A 25,224-nucleotide genomic window follows, 5' to 3' on the forward strand; every position below is an offset into this window, starting at 1 on the left:
CGTAGGGAAGGTAGATAGGTGAGACACAATGGCAGCGGTAATAATGTCAAATTCTTTGCGATACTGTACAGGTAAATCAAACTTGGTTTGCATTTCATCAAATGAAATATTGGTTGAATCTGAAAAAATTGGTAGACAAACATAATATCCTTTTCTTTCCAATACTTGAAGTAGAAAGATTTACCCTTGTACTTAAGATATTTGTTATACCATATACTGGAGGAAAGAAAAGTTTGTAAGGGAGATGAGTCTTTTGAAAAGATATTGTGTAGCAGTGTATGAGAGTATTTCAAAACAGGGTGATTTGTCAAGAATGAACAGTTTGACATAAAAAGGGATTGATGAAAAGTAAAATCCTTTAACAAAGATCGTTCAACTGCGATCCATCTGGGTAAAGGGGTATCAGTAAAATCAAACGCTAATGAAAAGGCTTGTTTTATTAAAAAGGCAGAATGGTACGATTGGAAATCAGGGAAGCGAACCCCCCCTTCAGATTTAGGGCGTATAAGTTTTTGTAGGGAAATGCGGGGTCGCTTATTGTTCCACAAAAATTTAGAGCAGATGGAGTATAGCCTATTAAAATACAATTTAGGGATTTTTACAGGAAGCATGGAAACAGTGTATAAAATATGTGGGGAAATCATCATTTTGATGGTGTCTAAGCGACCCCACCATGAAAGGAAAAGAGGGGACCATGTCTGAAGGAGTGAATGAATTTTTTGAGTAAGGGAGGTAAAGGTCAGTTTGAGTGTGTCACGCAGGGTAGAGGAGAACCAAATACCCAGATATTTGATCTTGGAGGGACACCATGCAAAATCGGTTGAAGCAAACATATATTGGTAACAGGAAGAGTTAAGGGGTAGGACCTCCGTTTTGGAGAGATTAAGTTTATAACCAGAGACAGATGAATATAAGTGGACTTCTTCCAAAAATGGGGGAAGGGAGGAGACAGGGTTAGCCATGTAGACCAGAACATCATCGGCATAGGCCGAGATTTTTGTCTCAATCGAGGACTGCTTGAAACCCTGAATGAGGGGGTTAGAACGTATTTTAATAAGGAAGGGTTCAAGGCAAAGAATAAAGAGTAAGGGGGAGAGAGGACAACCTTGTCTTGTCCCTCTAGATAAGGGGAAAATGAAGTGGGGACCAAACCCAAACCAATGCAATGCCTTAAACATGAATTTCCAATTAATTCGATCAAACGCTTTCTCAGCGTCTAGTGAAAGGGCAGCTAAAGGGGCCTTGAATCGATTACTGTGGGAAATAATATTGGCAAAAACACGGGCATTGTCTGCTGCAAGTCTACCTTTCACAAAGCCAACTTGATCGGTCGTGATTAACAGAGGAATAAGGGATTCGAGGCGGGCTGCTAAAATTTTGGCAAAAATTTTACAGTCGTAATTAATAAGGGATATGGGACGATAATTTTTGCACAGGGAATGGTCTTTGTCAGGTTTGGGAATTATGATTATGAGGGCGTCCAAAAATGAGCCAGATGCTTTAGCATTTGCAATAAAGGAGTTAAAAAGTTGTAAGAGGTGAGGAACAAAAATGGAATGCATGTTGGCGTAAAATTCAATTGGGAGACCATCTGGACCAGGGGCTTTCGCTTTCTTAAGGGAGGTAATAGCCTTGAGGATTTCCTGAGGGGTAATGTCAGATTCTAATTGACGGAATTCTGTAGGAAGAGAAGGGGGAGGGGGAAGGTCTTCGAAGAAACGGGAGAGATCATCATCACCAGGATGTGTATCATCTGTATACAGGAGTTTATAATAATTATGGAAGACCTGTGCAATATCCTCATCAGAGGAAACCTTTGTATTAGTTTCTTCATTGAGAATAGAGCCAATTGATTTCCGCTCAGATTTAATTTTAAGATAATTTGCTAGCATTTTGCCCGCTTTATTTTGACCTCCATGAAATTTAGATTTAACCTTCAAGAGGGTGTTGCAAGCTTCAACTGTGGCAATTTGATTAAGTTCAGATTTGGCTTTAATAAGTTGGAGGAGAGCGTCAGGATTCTTGGATGAGAAGTAAGAGTGTTCTAGGGTCTTAATGTTGGAGAGTTGGGCGGTGTATTTGTCCCTGTTGAGTTTCTTCTTCCTAGATACATAAGAGATTGTGAAACCTCGCAATGCAGCTTTAAACGCGTCCCAATTGTTTGAGACTGATGTGTCTTGGGGTAAATTGAGGGAGAAGTATTCAGAGATGAAACTTTTAACTTTAGACATAAAAATAGAATCAGAGAGAAGGAAAGTATTGAATTTCCAACGATTGAAAGAGGTGGCAGTGTGGGACAGGTCAAAAGTGGCATATACAGGTGCATGGTCCGAAAGGAAAATGGAACCAATTTCAGATTTCTGAATCGCAGGGAGAAGGGATTTGCTGACTAGAATATAATCAATTCTGGACCTGGTGTGGTGAACATTAGAGTAGAATGTGTATTCGAGTGAGTCCGGATTACAAGTTTTCCACACGTCAAAAAGGGGACGGGAGGTAATTGCTGATTGGAATGCTTTATGTGTCTTATCCGGCTGGAATTTGGAGGAGGATAGTCTATCTGAAAATGGGTCTAACCATTGGTTAAGGTCGCCAGCTATGACAACGTTAGGGCAGTCAATAGATGAAATGAGGATTTTAATATCATTCCAAAATTTAGGGTCAGGTCGGACAGGACCATAGATATTTAGGAGCACCATAGTTTTTCTTTGTATAGACACTTTTGACATAACCCAACGACCCTCAGCATCCGATTGAGAGGATAAAATTTGAACATCCAGACCTTTACGAAATAAAATAGCAACACCCCCTTTTTTATCAATCGCAGGAGAAAATACCACTTGACCCACCCAAGCCCTCTTAAGCTTCAGCGATTCGACATCTGTACAATGCGTTTCTTGGAGAAAAGCAATCTGAGCATTTAACTTGGATAAGTGGGACAATACCTTTTGACGTTTAACTGGGTTGCCGAGACCACGAACATTCCATGTTACAAAGTTACACATGATGGGAGGTAAGGGAGGAGGGTAACAACTGGGTCCAATACACTGCAGGTAGGAAACTAAAGGGAGAGACAAGGAAGACAAACATGTTAGCAATACAAATCGGGTAAATATAGGAAAACAATATATGGAGGAGCATTACAATCAATAAAAAGAGTAAGGAGTAACAATGAGGAGCACTAGAGACCACAAGAAGAAAGACAAGAAGGGATACAAAGAAGATAACGGAACATGAATGAGCAAGGAATATGCAACAATGGCCTGTGAAAAGGAGGAGAAAGAGAAAGGAGAGAAAAAGAAGGAAATAGATAAGAAACAGATCAAGGCAAAGATGCCAGACCTGAGAAAAAAGAGAAGATCTAAGTAATAGAAGCATGGAGACGCCAACGCGGGCGCCTATCCAACAGAACAAGGAAAACGCGGGAATATAGGTAGGATATATTCAATAAGAAGTAAAGGTATAGCAAGACATGACAAGAAAGAAACCGGGACAAGGCCACAACAGTCGTCAAGACAGTAGAAAAATGATTGCAAAAAATAGAAGAAAGTTAGTTTCAGTCATTGGTGTCCATCGTGGGTGAAGAGACGGTGAGAAGATACTCTCGGAGCTTCCGCGGATCATCAAAGGTACGAGAACGGCCATTGTGGGATATTTTGCAGAGACAAGGATGAAGGATTCCATATTGGAAGTATAGTTCCCTCATGCGTGGACGCAGATTAAGGAATTCCTTGCGACGTGCATTCGTAGCATTCGATAGGTCCTGGGATATGTAGATGGTGTGGCCCGACCATATGAGGCGACGTTTTGCTCTTGCAGCTATAAGAACAGTCATCAATTCGGTGAATTCCAGAAAAAGCAGGATGATAGCTCTGGGTTTGGCCGGGTTGGACGTTGGTCGACCCAGACGGTGTGCACGCTGAATGTTTAGTGGGATAGATTCTGGTTGGAGACCCAAAAGCTCGTATAGGAGTTTGCGGACGAAGGACACCATGTCGCCCTCCCCAAGGGACTCCGGAACACCATAAATACGGAGGTTATTCCGCCTGTTACGGTTTTCAAGGTCCTCAGTGTGAAGTTTCAGCTGCTGTATCTCCTTTTCAAGAATAGGAATTTTTGTAGAGACATCCTGGACGTCACTAATGCGTTGTTCTAGTTGCAGGACTTTGTTTTCCATGACTACCCATCTGTCTTCAATCTGCTTGAGCTTCTCATTAGTTGCCACCATGAAAGGTTGTAGGCCACGAACCTCTTCTAAAATGGAGTCCAGCACCGGGTTTTGAGAGGTGCGAATTGGGGACGGAGGGTCATTCTTGAGGCGTTTTGGTTTTGTTCCGGTGACAGACGCTCTCGCATGTCCTGCGTCCTGAGACATGATGCCAACAGAGGGGCAGACTAGGAGGACCGCAAGAATAGAAGCCAAACCAAGTAATAAAAGTTGTGAGACCCTAAAAATAAATGTGTAGAGAGTACTTGATGGAAGAGGTCCTGGACGAGGTGACAGGCAGCACTGGAGAAGCACTAAACCCAACCTATAAGACAGGTGTCGAGAGGTAGCAAAAATCAGGAATTCACAGCCAAAGAACCATCCAGGAATAAAGTGAGGAGTAAAACAGCAGAGCGTCCATGGATAATGGGAACCATGTGGTTTATTCGATGGGCCACGGAGGGTTACAGAAAGGTAGGTATATAACAATTGCGCAGATAGCACCTCAAAATGGCCGCCGAGAGGTAGTACTAGTAGCAAGTGAGAGGCTGAGGAGAACTCTGGCGCCAATAGTCACAAAGATGCAGAGGAAGCATGATGCGCAGTATTTATGACATACCTTGTCTGAATGTGATCAGTGGAGGCAGCAGACGAGCCGATACAATGTTGGAAGCGCCAAAAAACGGGATGCGAGCGCGGCGACACAAAATGGCGGCCGCCCGCGTCCCGGTACTCAGAACAGAAGCTGCGGTGAAAAAAGTCGTTATAGCGGCAATTTCAGACGCCGCTGCTGCTCGCAAAGCACGGGGACCATGTTCCGCCGTGCGAAAACAACTTTTCCCGGTGTCCGTAAAGTGAAAAAATAGCAATAATGCAGGAAGGACTCCCGCGTCGTCACGGAGCTCAGCCGGGCAGCGCCATCACACGCCGGCGCGTAAGCCACGCCCCCCAGGTTCAGCCTTTATGACCAGTCTCCCAGACCACTCTCCTGAGGGAGCACATTCCTGTGCTAGAACTTAGAAGCCCGCAAGTCCTTAGAAGCCCTGATGTCTTAGCACCAGCAGGTGAACCCTAGCGGTGGCAAGTGTGGGTTAACCTTCTAGGTCTGTCCACCACGATCCAAGAAGTTGACCTCCAGTCTTGGGGGCAGGCCTATGAAGCAGCACACCCTAGAGTGACAGTGACTCTGTCACTGAGGTCACAGGACCCTGGAGCAGGGTGGCACTAGGGCAGTGCGACCGCAGCGAACACTGACTTCGGGTGGGGGCGTCGTGTTTATAAGTATAATATGGTTTTTTAAAGCACTTGCTGCCCCTTCCTGGCCTCTAACAATTTTTGGCAACAATAAAAATGTCATGATAACTCCACTGATTGATGTTCTTTGTAGAGAGAGATGGTGTTTTGTCTAGTGGAAGTTTTAACTCATAAAAAGGAAGCCCAGAAGGTTAATGTGCCTGCTGCTAAGAACATGCACCATGCAGATCACAAACTGCACATAATGTAAATAGGTCAGTGGGTTACTGTTTTGTCAGAGAGGCCTTATTGTTACTTGCAGTTAATAAGTTAACATCCTAACATAGAACCGAGAGCTATTAACTGTCATGTAAGAGCTGCATGCAAACTGCAAGGTATAAATTAGAGTGTTATGGTTTTTTCCCCAGTCTTTGATTATCCTAATGTTGCAAAAAAGGGTTCATTTGGGTAGAAATCAATTCTGATTATTAAAGAGAACACCCAACCATGGTATTATGTTTTGAATTCTGAATTTGTGTTTCTCCAGACCAATCACTAATAAGCTATGCTGCCTACTAGTGTTGTGGTCATGTGACTCCTACACCTTGTAGTACTTTTTCGTATGTAACATTTCCTATACAGTGTTTTACACACATATGAATGATTGTCTCTGTGTAAAATGTATGATGAAGGTGCTCTGACACCCTACACTGGTATTAGTGGTACTGTACATTTTCTGATACTTTGCCATTTTGACATTTCTACACATGCTAACAGTCTCGCAAAGATGTTTCCTTATTAGTACCAGTGGAACATACAACTGCAGCAGTGAGAAAGGTGATCAGTCAACTTTTGCAAAGGGCCCTTCACTTCACAGCAGCACTAGTCACATTTCTTAGTAACCTTTGATCCGTTTGAGCTATAAACAATTTATTAGTTAAATCATCAGATTATTCAGCAGATGATGTATTATGTGGAAAATATGGCAGAGCTATAATTATGTGCAAAACATTTGCAAACTAGGATATTTTGCCATTCATGTCTGAACTGCTCTTGTGGAAAAGGGAAGGAGAAGTGCTGATGATAAAAATTCCATGGCTGGGAGAGAAATGGCTTGTGATTCCACTTTTAAGGATATTTGGAAACATATCCCACTTTGGGAATGTATTTTATTGGCAATAACTCATATTAAACCTTAAATAAACATGTGTATCTTTTGGTTGGATTAAATAACATAATAAGCTGTAACCGGTTAGTGAAATGGGAAACAAATACTAAAAATTGGGATATTTTGCTCTTTCTGCCACACCTCTGACTCCGCCCACTGACCCAAGCTAAGCGTTACTCCCGCCTTCAGATTCTCCGCCCACAGTTCCCCTCCTTTTTGTCCCACTTCGACCACAGCTTCCATTGTATTTCCTATTACTGGAGGGGCCGCTATCTCGTTCTTGTAAAATGGAGTGTGCGGGGATAATTTCTGGAATGGTACAAGCTCATTAACCTGGCGCAAGGGGCCACGCAGACGAGAGAACCCCTTATAGGCAGAGGCAGAGACGCAACTAGAGAGAGCCACATTTCGGGGGGGGGCTAATTCTTCCAGTGATAGCCAGAGTGGAGATGCAGGGGCTCTAAGAAGGGGTGAAAGAACAACAAAGCCTTATTAGCAAGTAAATGATCTTTTAAAGACCCGTGAAGTACTCGGGTGAGGCTGTGTGTGTGCCCGGGAAGCCGTCTCAACCCGGGCTGACACACACGGGGGGGTGTGGGGGGTGGTTGTTGAGATTTGAAGCCCTTTTAGCCCAATGGGGGTTGCACGCCTGGGCTCAGGTGCATGTTTTCATTGTGTGTAGGGGTCAATGCAGGAGAGGGAGTTTTAGGAACATGAAAGTGCAGGGTGGAGCTGTGGTTGAGTGGGGGGTGGTGACATTGAGGGCTATGGTGACTGAGGAAGATGGGTAGCAGAAAGATTTAGATGTAGGGGACACTCATCTGATACCGCTGCAACTGGGAGGTCAGTCGCACTGTGAGACATAAGCACTGCCCATGAGGTGGAACATTGTCGAGGTGGGCTGCATAGAAGGGAGATGGGATCCTACAAAGTGTTTGTAGCACAAATTGTGGAAACATGTTTTGCACTTTAATTTCCAGCCTCTGTGATGCCTCTCTTCACCTTCACCCCACCCTTCCTTCTCCCAGCCCCACTGGCAACCATTAACCTATTCAGAGTCCTCACTAGCTCAGCAGGAAGCACACTGGGTGCATTCAGTTGCGGCACACTCCACACTCCATTCCATTCATTTTAGGCCTTGCTACAGATATTCCTTGCTGATAGCTAAGGTTCACGTCACAAATAAACAAAAATCCACAGAGTGGGCTTTGGGTCAGCTGCCTCCAGCCACTGAATTGTTTGGGTTGGCCTCCTTCAGCATTGCTTACTTAAAGAGTATTTCCAATTTGTATAAAGCCATATGTGTATTGCGCTACTTTACATTTTGGAGTGATGATTGGAAAATAGTCTAACTCCACCATCTCATATGTACAGTTAATGTAACTTCTTATAACCATATTTTCTCTCTGGATTCGATGACTTTGCACCTCAAAATGGTACCTCCCTCCTGCTGACTTTGTACCTAGAGTGATTTTGCGCCTAAATGTTTTTTTGCCCCAAAACAACTTTTTGTCTTAATTTTATTTTTCCAACCTATAGCCTCTCATCAGACTCAGCTCTTTTTTCACCACATCTGATTTTGCAACGAATTTCAATTTTGTTGAAATGTGTTTTTGCTCCTAAAAGGGACTCCTAAATGTGTTTCCACATGCCAAATTTGCACTCCATGTATTTTTGCACCCATAAGATTTAGATCCAAAAGGTGATAGTGAACCCTGCATCATTTACACAGAGAGTGAATTTACTCATAAATGTGATGTTGCAAATTTGTGTTTATAAACTTTTGCAACCATATGCTAGTGTTGCACCAATGGTGCTTTTCCACGAGAATGAGCTGTCATCCTATCACGTTCATGCACACCAATTACCCTCATGTGACAACTTTCTACGGCAGTTTCTGTCTTTTTTGAGCGATTTTGCTACTTCATATTACACTATTGCCACACTACTATGATAACCAGATCGTGCGACCCTAATACTGGAACATTTTGCAAAAATAGAGGAAGGGCTACAAATTTACAACAATAAAGTGGCAAAGGATGACAGCCCTCATCCCCATAGACACACACAGAAGAGGCGCTAAGAAAACAAATAAAATGTAATTATTAAAACCAGCATCATCCCTGTTAATTAAATTGCTTACTCATAACGGCTGCTTACTAGCCATACTTTGGAACACCTAAAAAAAGCGCCTCACACTGTTTTCAGTTTACCCTCTCAAAAAAACGGGACATGAGGCACTTTTATCGCAATCTGCCTGGACAACTGTTGAAAAACTGGGACCATCCGGGCAAATCCGAGACGCCTGGTCACCCTAGTGTCACACTACTCCTGTTTAAGTTGTACCAAATGTGATTTTGCACCGCATTGAATGAGCGTAACATAGGCCTGCAGCTCCTGCGGTGAGGGGAAGCCCCCAAGCTCCAGAGGGCCCCCTCAGCACAGCACCCAGAGCTCCTGATTGAGTCAGAGTTGGCCCCTCCACATACCTTGCAGGGGGGCCCCCCTCAAGTTTCATTACGCCACTGACGCATACGTGGATCAATGTGCCTAAAATCTGCTATCAGTGGCCCCACGCAGTGGATGCACCACTGACCTAGTAAAATGCGTCAGTGATACCACACAGTGGATGTATCACTGGGCCTAGTAGAATGAATGAGTCGCCCCACACAATAGATGTATCAACGGGCTCGGTAGGTGTTATGACCATAAAGAGTGAATGCATCGATGGGTTCAGCAGAGGGTGTCAGGTGCATGACAGAGTGCACAAATCAGTGGGACAAGAAAGAAATATCAGCGGGTCTAAATATCAAGCAGCACACCCAAGTTAAGCTTGACTCTTTGCATTATGAATATAAAATCAAATAGATGCCATTGAGCACTGATGTTAGTTAAATAAGGGTCAATCTCTGCACCTCTCCGTGTAAAATGAAGTCAGTTTAATTACACTTGAGGGCGTGATTACAAGTATAGGTGTTATTTAGCGCACCTGAGAAATAAAGATACCGCAAGGTACGTTAGTTATCGTGTGCGATAAATAGCACCCATTACGAGTTATGGGGGAAAAACATGCAGATTTTGGTGCTCAACGCATGGTATGGTAAATACCTCATACATTTCGCCCATTCAATTTTGGCAGGTTTGACCTGCCGAAATTTTAATGAAGCTTGAGTGTTAGACCTGATACCCTTGGCATGGTTCCCTCTGATATTTTGCCTAACTTCATTTTTGCTGACTTTTGGATTCTGAGGACTTTATCACTGCTAACCAATGCTAAAGTGCATGTGCTTTGTACTCTAAATATGGTAACAGTGTGTTAGGATTGGGGGTCTCTAGTAGGAAAGGGTTTGCACCTTTGTCCAAGTAGGGACCCTTTTTCCTAGTCAGGGTAAGGGGGATACACTTCTAAAATAATCCCTGCTCGGATCACTGATATAATATCGATTACACTAATATAAATTTACACAAATATTGAGGATAAAATATCGAATTCCTATCTACAAACAGGTAAGTACAAAAATATTGAATCAAAAATATCATTAAAAAAATATAGCTAGTCAAAATATTGAATTTTTTAAATGTCTTAAAAATAAATTAAAATTAATTAAATACTAAAAATAATTAACTAAAATATACTTAAAAATACTTGAATAACCTTAAAATGATAAAATAATTAATGTAAGTTATAAAAAAACATACAATTTTATTTTTCGAAACATATATATATATATTAACATAATATTAATAAAAAAATATACAATATTTTTACAGAAGGATAGCAAGAGGGTAAAATTTACTATTACCACTCCAGTGAGTACAACAGTAGGGAAAGCGTTGGATAGCATAGGGGTAAAAAATTCAATTCCCACTCCAATGAGTGCAACAGTAGGGAAAACGTTGGATAGCGTAGGGGTAAAAATTACTATTCCCACTCCAGTGAATGCAACAGTAGGGAAAGCGTTTGATAGCGTAGGGGTAAAAATTACTATTCCCACTCCAGAGAGTGCAACAGTAGGGAAAGCGTTGAATAGCGTAGGGGTAAAAATGACTATTCCCACTCCAGTGAGTGCACTAGTAGGGAAAGTTTTAGATAGCGTAGGGGTAAAAATGACTATTCCCACTCCAGAGAGTGCAACAGTAGGGAAAGCGTTGGATAGCGTAGTGGTAAAAATGACTATTCACACTCCAGTGAGTGCAACAGTAGGGAAAGCGTTGCACACCGTGGGGGTAAAGAATACTATTCCCACTCCAGTGAGTGCAACAGCAGGGAAACCGTTGGATAGCGTGGGGGCAAAAATTACTATTCCCACTACAGAGAGTGCAACAGTAGGGTAAGCGTTGGATAGCGTAGGGGTAAAAATTACTATTCCCACTCCAGAGAGTGCAACAGTAGGGAAAGCGTTGGATAGCGTAGGGGTAAAAATTACTATTCCCACTCCAGGGAGTGCAACAGTAGGGAAAGCGTTGGATAGCGTAGGGGTAAAAATTACTATTCCCACTCCAGTGAGTGCAACAGTAGGGAAAGTAAATACTTCATATATTAATAAAAATAAATTAAATATTAATACCAATAAAAAATTAATTAAAAATAATTACCAATTTAATATATTATAATAATTAATCAATTAAAATACAAATACAAAATAATTATTAAAATTTATTACCTATTAATACATATTAATTACTAATTACCAATTAATTAATTAGCAATTGAAAAATAATTACCAATTAATTCAAAATAAAGACCAATAAATAAATTAAAATATTTACTTAATTACAAATAAATTACTTCCCACCCTATTCCCCTATAAACCCACAACGGAAAATAAATTAATAAAATTAACGTAATTTTCAATTAAGTACAATTAATTACCAATTAAAATTTAATTATTTACCAATTAAAAATTAATTAACAATTAATTCGAAATAAATAACAATAAATACATTTAAATTTTAAATTACTTATAATTAAATTACATCCCACCCTATTCCCCTATAAACCCACAACCCGCTAAAGATTTAAACTACGCAAAAATCAAATAACATAAAATTCATTACTTAAAATAAATGATAAAATAAATATACACTTTTCACACATATACTGACATACAAAACACTTAAAAAAATTCAATATTATTAAAAATTCGATATATTTAATACCAATATTACATACTTCGATATTTTGACTTTCTATATTTATGAAAATCGATATTAAATTACTTACCTTAAATTCGATATTTTTGTTGACTATATTCTGTCCATTCGATAATTTGTCCATTCTATATTTTGACTTCGATATTAGTGCTATTCCATATTTTTGATTCGATATTTTGTCTGTATACCCCTACTCACCACCTTGGTAGCTTGGCACGAGCAGACAGGTTTATCTCAGAGGCAGTGTATAAAGCATTTGTGAACACATACAGTAAACAGTGAAAACACTACAAATGGACACCACACCACTTTAGAAAAGTAAGTAATCTTTATCTAAACCAAAACAAGACCAAAGCGACAAAAATCCACAATACAGTACTAAAAATATGATTCTTAATAGATAGAAACAGTTCTGTTACAAGAAAATGTGTGATGCAGCACTTTTATACACTGTACCTTGGATGCATCGAAAAATGCAAGTAAAAAGGGGTCCGGGAAAGGTGATGAGTTGATTCCTTGCTCCGGGGGAGGTGATGCATCGGTTCCTTACTGCTGCGCAGGGGAGGTGATGCGTCAATTCCTTATCAGCGAGGAGGTGATGCATCGGTTTCTTACTGCGTCCCTCAACGATGCGACAGGCTTGACGATTCGATGTGATGCGTGACAATCTAGTCCAATGCATGAAGACCCAGGATGTGGTGCGATGATTTCTGCCATGTCCCCTAAATGCATTGATTCTTATAAAACAGGGCCTGCGTCAGCATCAGTTCGGTGATCTCGGACGTCGGAGATCGGTGCACGGGATTCATCGCATGGCAGACACTTCAGCTGTGAGCAGGCAATGCGTTGATTATTCGGCGGCAGCGATGCGTCTGAAAATTCTTCTTGCCCCACTGGATGCATCAGAAACAGGCGATACAACCTCCAGAGGTCCAGAACATTGGCAGGCACCTCTCAGTAGATCAGAACTCCCACCAAAGGACTGGGGTTGAAGTATTTGTGTCCCTGATGGCAATCTCTATTTCAAGCCCTTGAAGATCCTCCTCAAGCAAGGGACACAGCACACAGCAAAGTCCTTTTTCTTTCCCTAGCAGAAAGTAGCCACTGCAGGCCAACCCAGACAGCAAACAGCACAAGGCTTGTAGTCCTCCTCTGTTTCTCCAGCTCTTCTCCTTGGCAGAGGTTCCTCTTGATTCGCAGAAGTGATCTAAAAGTCTGGGGTCTGTGCCCCTCTTTTTATAATACAAAAGCCTTTGTTCTCTGTGACAGAGAAGCTCTTTGCCCAGCCAAAACCAGTTCTGTCCTCTTGGTGCAGCTTCCTGGCAGGAGGTGGAAACATAATTGTTTAAGGCAGACTAAGCCCATTCATGTGTGATGGAAATCATTCCCCTACTCTAAGTGCAGCCCAGGTCCATTCAGCCAAGCCCTGAGTCACCCTGGAAAGGAAGGACACACCTACCCCCCCCAAGAGTCTATCTAAACAGAATGCACATCTCCAGCCCCTGTCACTCCAAAGCCAGACACTCAATACACAACCTGGCAGAGGCACACTGGATGGTTAGGCAAGAAAATACCTACTTTCTAAACGTGATATTTTCAAACCCAGAATGTAAAAATCACCCTCACTTAAAGATGCATCTTAACAGAGTTCAGGCATATCAAATTTTATTTTTCTATCTTCTTCCCATTGGCAGTTATGCTTATAAGATGTTATAAGCAAACTACCCATTCTATCCAATGGGTCAGATAGTCTTCCAATAGTGAAAAACGAAATTGGCAGTATTTCACTATCAGGACATGCCATAACATCATGGCATGTCATACCTTTCACACAACTGCACCTTGCTCACAGGAGTACCTTGGGCCTACCTTAGGGGTGACTAACATGTAAGAAAAGGGATGGTTAGTGCCTGGCATGTGGGTGCACTTACCAGATCGACATGGCAGGTCTGAGTTACATTTATAGTCTGCTTATCTGGGTGGCACAATCAGTGCTGCAGGCCCACTAGCAGCATTTGATTTACAGGCCCTTGACACCCGTAGTGCACTGTACTAGGGACTGACTAGTAAATCAAATATGCCAATCCTGGAATAACCAATCCATAACAACAACTTACAAGCAGCACTTGCACTTTGGCACTGAACAGCAGTGGCAATGTGCCAAAAGCATCTAGACCAGCAAAAAAAAAGTTCAACATACAGCAACATAACAGGAGATAAAGGCAAAAATACAGGGGAACCCACACCAATGATGCGAGGTCTAACACAGTGGCTATCCCCAATTGGCATATTGAATTTATTTATCAGTCCCTAGTAAAGTGAACTACATGTGCCCAGGGCCTGTAAATTAGATGCTACTAGTGGATAAAGCACTGATTGTGCCACCCACTTCAGTAGCTCTTAAAACATGTCTAAGGCCTACCATTGCTGAGTCTTTGTGTGCAGCTGTATGCTGCCATGTCTACCTGCAAATTTTACCTACTTGCCAGACCTAAACCATCTTTATTATCACATGTAAGTCACCCCTAAGCTAGGCCCTAGACCACCCTGAGTGCAAAGTGCAGTCAACTTTAAAAGTAGGGCATGCACTTTTAAGTTTTACATGTCCTGGTAGTGAAGTACTCCTAAATAAAATTTTCACTACTGCAATGCCTATCACTCCCATAGGTTACCATTGGGATTATCTTAAAACATCTTTCAAGTTTAATTTCCATTTGGGAAAAGATAGGCATTTGGAGTTTGGAGTCTCTGAACGCAGAATTTAAAATCCTAAATTATGGTAAAGTTGGATTTTAACGTTGCCAGTCTGAAAATGCCACTCACAGAAAGTTGCCCTATTTTTTTACTGTAACCATTCTCGCTTTTTTCTACTGCAGGAGATCTTACTTATTCAGATATTACCTATTAAGGGGCTAGATTGGAGGTGAAAGGCTGTATGAGGGGGCAGGAGTGACAATGGGGAGAAAAAGAAACGAATACAAAGGAAGAGAGTGAGCATCTTTATAAAGAAAATAAAAAGGCTGTGCCAGCCTCCAATGAAATAACATGTAAGCATGCAGTTATACCAGCTCAGCGAGTGCCCCAACTCTAAACCTAGGTTCTCTGGGCCCAGCTCGCCTTTGCCTACAGCTGCCAGGCTGGGTTGGGTGACAGCTGAGCTCTATGCATTCCATCTAGACAGCCACAAACATAGGTAGGTTAAGTGTGGCTGTGCACTTATCTGCAGTCTGATGGCTCTTCCTGGGGAGGAAGTGAGGGCCTCCAAGTGCTTGCTGCCTCGCCCCCTGTTATGAAGTCTCACAGCCATCAAAGATTTCGTTCAACTCTGCTTCAGCTGCAGGAGTCTGCCAACTGTGAGTCTTCCCCTGCCAAGAGGTGCAGATCCAGTCCTGTGCCTTGAAAGTGGGTTTTGAAGCTATTTCTTTACAAAAATTGATGCAGTACCGACTTTGTGCCTTTCAGAACTAACGTCGTGCCATTTGGCACTGTGCCACTTAGAGGACATCCCTGCGTGGCTCGATGACCATGATGCGGGACACGACTGCGAAGCTCGAAGACAATGCAGCGCCTGCATCACAAGGGGCTCGACGACGAATCGGGAACTGACTGTGAGGCTCGAAGAAGAAGCAGCGTTTTCATTGCAAGGTGTTCGGTAATGATGCAGGATCAGACTGCGGGGCTCAACGACAATGCATCCGTCTGGCTGCGTGGATCAGAACTGATATTTTGAGTCTTTGACGCCGACGCTTGCACCATCCAGGCTACTTTTTCGGTGGGACCTGCAGGGATTCTGTAGCTGGCCTTCCCTCCATTCCAGTCCTCCTGAACTTTGAATTTACCCCAGTCCAGCGTGACCTCAAGTAACCCCAAAGCGCTATTTGCTATTAAGCACTATATTGCAGTTCAATCTTTAAAAAATCATGTCTCATGGTCTTCTTGTTAGATTTTTGCCATTTTTGTCTTGTTTTACTCATAAACATATGGAGTCATTTATGTTGTTTTCACTGTGTTACTGTAATTTAAATGTTGCACAAGTACTTTACACGTTGCATCTTAAGTTAAGCCTGTCTTCTCTGTTCCAAGCTACCAGAGGGTGAGCACAGGTTAATTTACGTTGTGTATCTGACTTACCCTGACTAGGATTGTGGTCCCTAATTGAACAGGGTGCAAACCTCTGCCAACTAGAGACTTAATTCTAACATTGGTGATCAGCGGTGAGGATTGGACTTCTGTTTGTGCTGTACCTTACATAGTTTGGTGTACACTACCATCCACTGGGTCTGGGATGACAGGATGTTGGAATGTAGGGACTAAGTACCTAATGGCCCAAATTCAACTAGATCCCAGTGCGCCATCTGCCTTCCTAACCTTCTCAGAGTAACAGGTGGTTTGGCAACCTAGAACACAACACTCTAGTTCTCAAGGGAACCATGGAAAAAGATCATCACCTTTCGCTTCTCACTCATGCATGTCCATAATAAACAAAAAGACATGAGGAAAGTTCACAATATTTATTGAAACAATTGTGATTTATTTTGAAGCAATTTGCTGCGATTAGCAAAGTAACCAACATAACGAGCAAACTGTATACAATGAAAATCCCTATCATGGCGAGTGTTATATTTGTATAAGTGTACCATCACCACATCAGCACAGGAATATACCAATGATTCCGGGAAGAACAAAACCCCAATGCCGGGGATGAGAACAAAACCCCAATACCTGGTATTTTATGTACTCCGCATCATGAGTGTAAACTCAGTTTGCACAAGCCTGGGGCATCATTTCCATGACCTGTGTCTCTGCAAGAATCCACCTCTTTGTTTTCCAAAAGGCTAGTCTCAGTTGATATGATCAATCAATCAATCATTCAAACATTTATAGAGCACTCTACTCCTCCGTGAGGGTCTCAATGCGCTAAGGGAGGTGGGGGAAGCAGCTACTGGTCGAACAGCCAGGTCTTAAGAAGTCTCCTGAAGGACAGCAGGTCCTGGGTCAGACACAGGCGGGCGAAGAGGGTGTTCCAGGTCTTGACGGTGAGGTGGGAGAATGATCTGCCGCTGGTGGTCATTCGGCGGATATGTGGGACAGTGGCGAGGGCGAGGTCGGCAGAGCAAAGCTGGCGGTTCAGGGTGCAGAAGGACAGTTGTTCGTTGAGGTGTTGTGGAGTGCTTTGTGAGCGTGGGTGAGGAGCTTGAAGGGGATCCTCTTGTTGACCGAGAACCAATGCAGGTCTCTCTGGTGGGTGGTGATGTGGCTGTGGCGAGAGTCCAAGGATGAGGCGTGCAGAGGCATTTTGTATGCGTTGGAGTCTCTTCTGGAGTGTGGCTGTGGTTCCTGCCTAGAGGGCATTGCCGTAGTCCAGCCTGCTGCTGACGAGTGCTTGGGTGACCGTCCTTCTGGTTTCAGTGGGGCTCCATCTGTAGATCTTGCGGAGCATGCAGAGGGTGTTGAAGCAGGAGGAGAAAACAGCGTTAACTTGCTGGGTCATAGAGAGCATTGAGTCCAGAATGAACCCCAGGTTGTGTGAGTGGTTGGTGGGTGTTGGGGCAGCTCCCAGTGTGGTAAATAAAATAATTACCCTGTCGGAGTTTCTATACATTAACAAGGATCGTGCATATAATGAGAGGCAGAGTCCGTGGTGTCCGATTCAGAAGGGCTTTATTCAATAACTCGAGTTACTGGAGAATCGGGTTCCATCTCCACTAGGGATCAGGAAGGATCGTCATCTGAATCTTTATTCACCGAGCACATTATATATAGTTAAAACATACATTGACTTGGATAGAGAAGGCGGAGCGCTCCAGGTGGAGCAAGTAAAAGAGAGAGATAAGAGCACATGGGCGTGAAAAGGGCGTGTAAGAAGGCGTACACATGGGTGTTCACTCGATGAGTCATAGGTGTGTCATAGGTGGGTGGATACATGGAGGGGGTCTGCATGGTCAGCAGGAACCTTTACCCTACTTGTGCGCGCAAACTGGTCATGACGTAGAATTGACGTGTAACTGGGGGAAGCTAGGAGGAGCTGACTTTCGTGCTAGTAGAGGAGTCTTGGATGTGTCAGGACGACCTGCACCTCTGGTATTATCTGATATCTTGAGCTCGGAGGATGTATTGTCTGACTTAAAGGTCGCTGGAGCAAAGGCTGAAAAGGCTGCTCATCACTAAATGCTAGTGTGTGCCTATATTTCTTCGTGCATTGCGTGGGGCCATGGGCCTTCTATGGATTCGGGTTCTGTAAATCACTTGAGACAGAAAGGCTAGGCCCTATCTTCTGCTGGCGGAATATGTTTACCCTTTTCATTAGATAGGAATGTGTTTCTGTGGAGCAGAGCAGATAACTGTAGGCAAAATACTGTCTTGGCAGGCCAGGCTGGGCACCTCTCGGCTGAGCAGGAAGTGTGTGAGAGGTCAGGGATACATAGCTAAACTGCAGCTTTCAGAGTATCAGGAGGCTTGGAGCCTAAATTCGGGTCCTGGCTCGGCTGAGCCATGAAAACGACTTCATCTCGACATTAAAACGTGTACCATGTAAATGCATTGGCAACATAGGCCTCAGTGCAGAATTAACGTTTCTTTCATGGAGGTCCTGATAACTGACATGCTAACATTGGATGGAAATGCAGAGGCACTATTATTATAGGCATGAGAAGGGAATTGCATGGTGACATGGACATACATGGGGTATATGTACAGACATAGGGTGCATGTAGGGGACACACAGGCCACGTAAAATTTCTATTTCCTCATTCCCTCCTTGTTCCCTACTGTGCCCTTCAGGACACATCTATATTCATGATACCACATATATGATCATGTAGCATCATTTGCTCATCTTTATTCTTTTGTACACGTGCACGTGGACGGGGACGGGGAATACAGGCAGTGGCACACAAGCCGCAAATCGCTGTGCCACATTGTAGACAGAGACAGCAACTGAAAATAACAAGCAGTATTATTCCTAGGACCGACAGTACCTTCCATCCCCATGCTGATATTACACTCCAGAACCAACCGGACCAAGTCCATGTGCCTGGATTCTGGTGTATCTCGCGAGCTATCTTATGGAGTCTTGTTATTGCTGCGTATACAGATGGCACGTTATTTGGAATAAACACACAACAACTGGAGCCGATCACTCTACAAGCCCTGCCCCTATCTGCCAGGATGACGTCAAGTGATTCAGAAAAGGGGGTGGTGATGAACAGAGTGTCTGAATTAAGCAGACCACTCTTACCCAGTCCAAAGATCAGGGCTTGATCCATCACCGTTTTTTAGCTCACTGCACCATCCCAGCTCAGAACTTGGCTATATGCAAATTAGTCTGACCCTGGCCCAGTGCATCATGGGAACAGGGCAGACCAAACTACCAAGCCAATTCTTATACTGGGAAGGAAACAAGCTACCGGGGACCGGTTTATGGCATTTCAGCCGTCTTCGGCCCGGCTTGCTTGAATCCTGATGGTGCAATGAGCTAGGGACTCACATCTGAGTATACCCCTCCACGCTTATGGTGGACAAAAATGATTCAGAAAAGGGGGTGGTGATGAACAGAGTGTCTGAATTAAGCAGACCACTCTTACCCAGTCCAAAGATCAGGGCTTGATCACTGCACCATCAGGATTCAAGCAAGCCGGGCCGACGACGGCTGAAATGCCAGAAACCGGTCCCCGGAAGCTTGTCTCCTTTCTGGTGAAGAATTGGCTTGGTAGTTTGGTCTGCCCTGTTCCCATGATGCACTGGGCCAGGGACAGACTAATTTGCATATAGCCAGGTTCTGAGCTGGGATGGTGCAGTGAGCTAAATAACGGTGATGGATCAAGCCCTGAACTTTGGACTGGGTAAGAGTGGTCTGCTTAATTCAGACACTCTGTTCATCAACACCCCCTTTTCTGAATCGTTTTTGGCCACTATAGGTGTGGCAGGGTATACTCAGACATGAGTCCCTTGCTCACTGCATCATCAGGATTCAAGCAAGCCGGGCCGACGACGGCTGAAATGCCAGAAACCGGTCCCCGGAAGCTTGTCTCCTTTCTGGTGAAGAATTGGCTTGGTAGTTTGGTCTGCCCTGTTCCCATGATGCACTGGGCCAGGGACAGACTAATTTGCATATAGCCAGGTTCTGAGCTGGGATGGTGCAGTGAGCTAAATAACGGTGATGGATCAAGCTCTGATCTTTGGACTGGGTAAGAGTGGTCTGCTTAATTCAGACACTCTGTTCATCACCACCCCCTTTTCTGAATCGTTTTTGGCCACTATAGGTGTGGCAGGGTATACTCAGACATGAGCCCCTTGCTCACTGCACCATCAGGATTCAAGCAAGCCGGGCCGACGACGGCTGAAATGCCAGAAACCAGTCACCGGAAGCTTGTCTCCTTTCTGGTGAAGAATTGGCTTGGTAGTTTGGTCTACCCTGTTCCCATGATGCACTGGGCCAGGGACAGACTAATTTGCATATAGCCAGGTTCTGAGCTGGGATGGTGCAGTGAGCTAAATAACGGTGATGGATCAAGCCCTGATCTTTGGACTGGGTAAGAGTGGTCTGCTTAATTCAGACACTCTGTTCATCACCACCCCCTTTTCTGAATCGTTTTTGGCCACTATAGGTGTGGCAGGGTATACTCAGACATGAGTCCCTTGCTCACTGCACCATCAGGATTCAAGCAAGCCGGGCCGACGACGGCTGAAATGCCAGAAACCGGTCCCCGGAAGCTTGTCTCCTTTCTGGTGAAGAATTGGCTTGGTAGTTTGGTCTGCCCTGTTCCCATGGTGCACTGGGCCAGGGACAGACTAATTTGCATATAGCCAGGTTCTGAGCTGGGATGGTGCAGTGAGCTAAATAACGGTGATGGATCAAGCCCTGATCTTTGGACTGGGTAAGAGTGGTCTGCTTAATTCAGACACTCTGTTCATCACCACCCCCTTTTCTGAAGGATGACATCAAGAACAAGGCGATTCTGAAGAACAACAAGTCTCATCGCAGACTGCTCCTCTGTCAAGTTCGCTAGAGCAGAAGTAGTCTCATTCACTACTGCTTCAAGAGTTCTTGTTAATCTACGTATTAATTTACTGTTTTGGACGGGACCTATGAAGAAAAAGAATCCTCTATTGAAATCTGTATATTGCTCCAGAGCTGTCTCAGTCTGATCGACAACTGGGGAATCGGTCTCCCTCTTGTGTCTAACATGTACTAGTCGTGAATCTCGATGATAATGGGATGGGGCTAGAAAAACAGGTGGCAGTAGGAACGCTATATAACACGTCCCACCCCAGTCTAAGGGCAGACGCACATAGGCTGTCTGACCGCAAATAAAATAGGAATGGCGGGAAGCTTTGAAAGTAGGCTTTCCTTTATCATTGAACTCGACTACAGTATTACAATCACTGTGTCCTAAATGTACTGAGCCTTTCTTTCTAACGCATAATTCACCTTTTACTGGTAAGACTGTTATGAACGGTGAACCTGTGTTTTTCTCGGACTGGACATTCAGAATCATAAAGTTAAGGGAAACATTTCCTTGGTCGTACACTTCATTTTCTAGATCTGTTCCTTTCCTTTGGGGAAAACCATCCTTGTCTGGGAAACATGCCTTATTCATTACTATATTTAAGTCTCCCCAGGTCCATTCACTCTGGGAATCTGTGAACTTTCTGTCTTGTGATGACATTAAAGCAAACCATGCTCCGCACGAACCATTGTGCGAAAACGGGAAAGGAAAGAGGGGCAAAACTCCCTTCGTTTTCTGATAAGGTGGGAGTCGGCCACATACCCAGCAATTTGTTACATTGCTGGTCTGATGAGAATAGTGCAACATGCGAATAAAAGTATTGTTGCGCAGTGCTAGTCGATATGACAGTTCATGAGGTGGCAGATCACTGAATGTGTGCTCTACAGTGTCGTTGGAGAGAGAATGTATATGTGAACCAAGAGGAGGAAAGAAAACATGTAGCGTCAAACTGATACATATAATCGATATACTTAGAAGAAACATAATGATCAGAGTTACTATACATCTGCTGCGTAAGGTTTTGCAGTATTTCTCTTTCTTATCTCTCTGTCTACTACTCGGGTCTACGATCTTATACATGTCAGGAACCTGTCTAACCGATTCACCACAGGGTGGACTTAAACAATTAAACGCTGTCTGACTTACTAGACCGTAATTTGGACCTGTACTCCTGTTGCGGAGTCTTTTCTAGCAAAGGGGGTTTTGAGTCACTGGTTTCTGGGCAGTCCTTAGTTTCGATTACAGTTCCGTGTCCATGGAATCTTTTAACCGTGCTGGGCATGAATCCAGCCCTTCCTTCCCTCGACCTTGACGGCGGTCCTCGTCGTGAGCAGTACTAACTTCGGTGCTCGCCAGCGGGGCTCGAGAGGACTTGAGCGATCAAAGTTCCGCACCAACACTGTATCTCCAGGAACGATGGAGTGTTCCTTAACTTCGGTGTTGTCGGGGAAGGCGGCTGCAACCTGTGAACGACAAGAAAGGAGTGCAGACATCAAGGAAGCCAGGTAATCTGTCAGCATATTACTGTCAACATCGGTAATTCTTTTTGGCATAGGCGTACCCCACATATTCGGCGGTCTACCAAAAACCACCTCGTAAGGGGACAGTCCTGTTCTGGAATGAGCTACCATACGCATGTAAAAGAGGGCAACCGGCAAGACTACCATCCAATCCACGCCTTTTTCTGCACAGACCTTCGCTAATTTTGTCTTAAGTGTCTGATTGTGTCTCTCTACAAGGCCTGCTGCCTCTGGGTGTTGTACACAATGGAACTTCCACTGGTACCCTAACAGAAGAGATACTTGTTTCATTAATTCAGAGGAGAATGGCTGACCGTTATCTGAGTACACGACACGGGGCAATCCATAACGTGGAAAAAACTCTCGAACCAACTGCCTGGCAGTGGTTACAGCAGTGTAATCTGGGACTGGGTACGCTTCTGTCCATCTAGATAGTGCACATACAACTACTAGGACATATTTGTATCCTCTACATCTGTCCATCTGGATATAATCCATCTGGAGGACTTCAAAAGGGTGGTCAGGAGGATGAAATCCACCTTGTTCCACTGGAATGCCTTTGCCTGGATTGAACTGGCAACAGATCATGCAGGTACGTACTTTCTGTTTGGCTGCTGCACGCAGGTGCTTGTTGAACCAAATATTCTGTAAACTGTCTAGCATAGCCTTCTCTCCTAAGTGTGCGGGACTATGTGCTGTGTTTATGATGACTTGAACCATGGAGTCAGGAAGAAACCATGTAGCTTTGCCTTTTGTCATCCAGCCCTGGTCAGTCTGGACCCCTCCTTGTTCAGTCCATTTCTTTATCTCGTCTGGAGTGGCATGTGTCTGTATATCGAGTACATCTTGTGAGGGATCCCTGACTGTCATGCAATTTGTCAGTGATTGTACTTCTGTCTTTGTCGTGTCTGTTGGAGTCTGGGCTGTAAGTTTAGCTGTTCGATCTGCCAGGTCGTTACCCTGGGAAATGGTGTCAGTGACCTTCGTATGTGCTTTGCATTTCATGATGGCTATGGCTGTAGGCAAGTGTATTGCTTCTAACAGAGCCTGAATAAGGGGACCATGCTGAATTTTGGCCCCATGAGAGGTATGTATGTATGTATGTATGTATAGGCATTTATATAGCGCACTACTTACCCGGAGGGTCCCAAGGCGCTTCGACCGCTGCGAAACCCTTCCTGGCTTCCCTGAGAGATGGTCCCTTAATGGGTATCTCCAGGGTGAGACCAGGCATCCCCGGCGGTCTGGTGGGGCCGTTAGTGAAGATGAGGCAAGCTAATGCCCAGAGTTGCCGAGTGTGATCGCTGATCAGAGTGGGCACCGAGGCGAGAGAATTATCGAGTACGCTGACCCTGGTCCAGAAACCTGCCGCGCCGGGAATCGAACCCTGGTCCCGGGCCGTCCTCTGCTCTCGGGTCTGCCGCCTCTAACCAGTGAAACCTCTCTCCTGCCATAACACTCCGAAGTCGTGAACGACTCCGAAAGCGTACTGTGAATCTGTGTATATGTTTACTTTCATGTTCTTGGCTCGTATGCAGGCTTGTGTCAGAGCGATGAGCTCTGCTGCTTGTGCTGACAATGTGTCAATTCGTTGTGTCTCTATGACTTCAGTATCAGTGGTTACTGCATATGCGGCCACTAACTCTCCTGTGCTTGTTCTCATGCATGAACCATCTACATAAAGTGTCAGGTCGGGGTCTGGTAATGCAATGTCTGTCAGGTCTTGTCTTGGTTTCGTCACTGTATTAATTACTTCCACACAGTCATGTGGTGCAGTGTCTGCTGTGCTTGAGGGCAAGAGTGTCGCAGGGTTCAGTATATTGCATCGTCTGATGTCTATGTGTGGCTGGAATAATGTCAGTTCATATCCTTTCAGTCTTGCTATAGTCAGGTGTTGTGTCTGAGTTCTGTTCAAGAGAACTTCCACTGAATGTGGAACCTGTACTGTCAGGGGGTGTCCTAACACTATGGAATCACTCTGTCTTATTGCTAGGGCTGTTGCTGCAACTGATTTCAGGCACGCAGGCAGAGCCTGGGCCACTGGATCCAATGTACTAGAAAAATAAGCACAAGGCTTGTGTTTTCCTGCTTGATCTTGTGTAAGGACAGATAATGCAGTACCTTCTCGTTCAGTGACAAAAAGTGTAAAAGGCTTGCTGTAACAAGGAGTCGCTAAAACTGGTGCTTGACATAGAGCTTTTTTCAATTCTTCAAATGCAAGTGTATGTTCTTGTGTCCAAGGGAGGACAGTCGAAGACGCTGCCTCCTGTGTTGTTAACTGTATGAGTGGTTTTGCTAGATATGCATACTGGGGAATCCATTGTCTGCAGTAAGAAGTGAGGCCAATGAAGGCCCGTACTTCCTTTTGTGTCTTGGGCTGTGAAAGATTGGCAATTAACTGAATACGGTCTTGTGTCAGCTGTCTACCCCTCTTGGACAGCAAGTGTCCAAGGTATACCACTTGCTGTGCACAGAATTGCAACTTTGAACAGGACACTTTGTGCCCCTTGTCTGCCAGAAAGTATAAGACTGTCAGTGATGCACGTTCACAGTCTCGTTCTGTTCGTGCTGTGATCAGGATATCATCTACATATTGGAGCAGTGCGGTGTTAGCAGGCATGTGAATACTGTCTAGTTGTCTCTTTAATGCTTGGCTGTAAATACTAGGACTTTCTGTGAATCCTTGAGGAGCTCTCGTAAATTTGAAGCTGCGTCCATTTAAACAGAATCCGAAGAGGTATTGGCTCTCTGGATGGATTGGGACACTGAAGAAGGCGTTCTTTAGATCAATTACAGTAAAGAACGTTGCCTCGGAATCAATTGCAGTCAGTAATGAAGAAATGTCTGGGACCACTGGGTACTGGGGTATTATGCATTTGTTCAGTTCTCGAAGGTCAATCACTAGTCTGTAGACTGGTGGTGCATTAGGGTCAG

The sequence above is a fragment of the Lissotriton vulgaris genome, chromosome 4_1 (genome assembly GCF_964263255.1).
Source record: "Lissotriton vulgaris chromosome 4_1, aLisVul1.2, whole genome shotgun sequence".
Lineage (NCBI taxonomy): Eukaryota > Metazoa > Chordata > Amphibia > Caudata > Salamandridae > Lissotriton > Lissotriton vulgaris.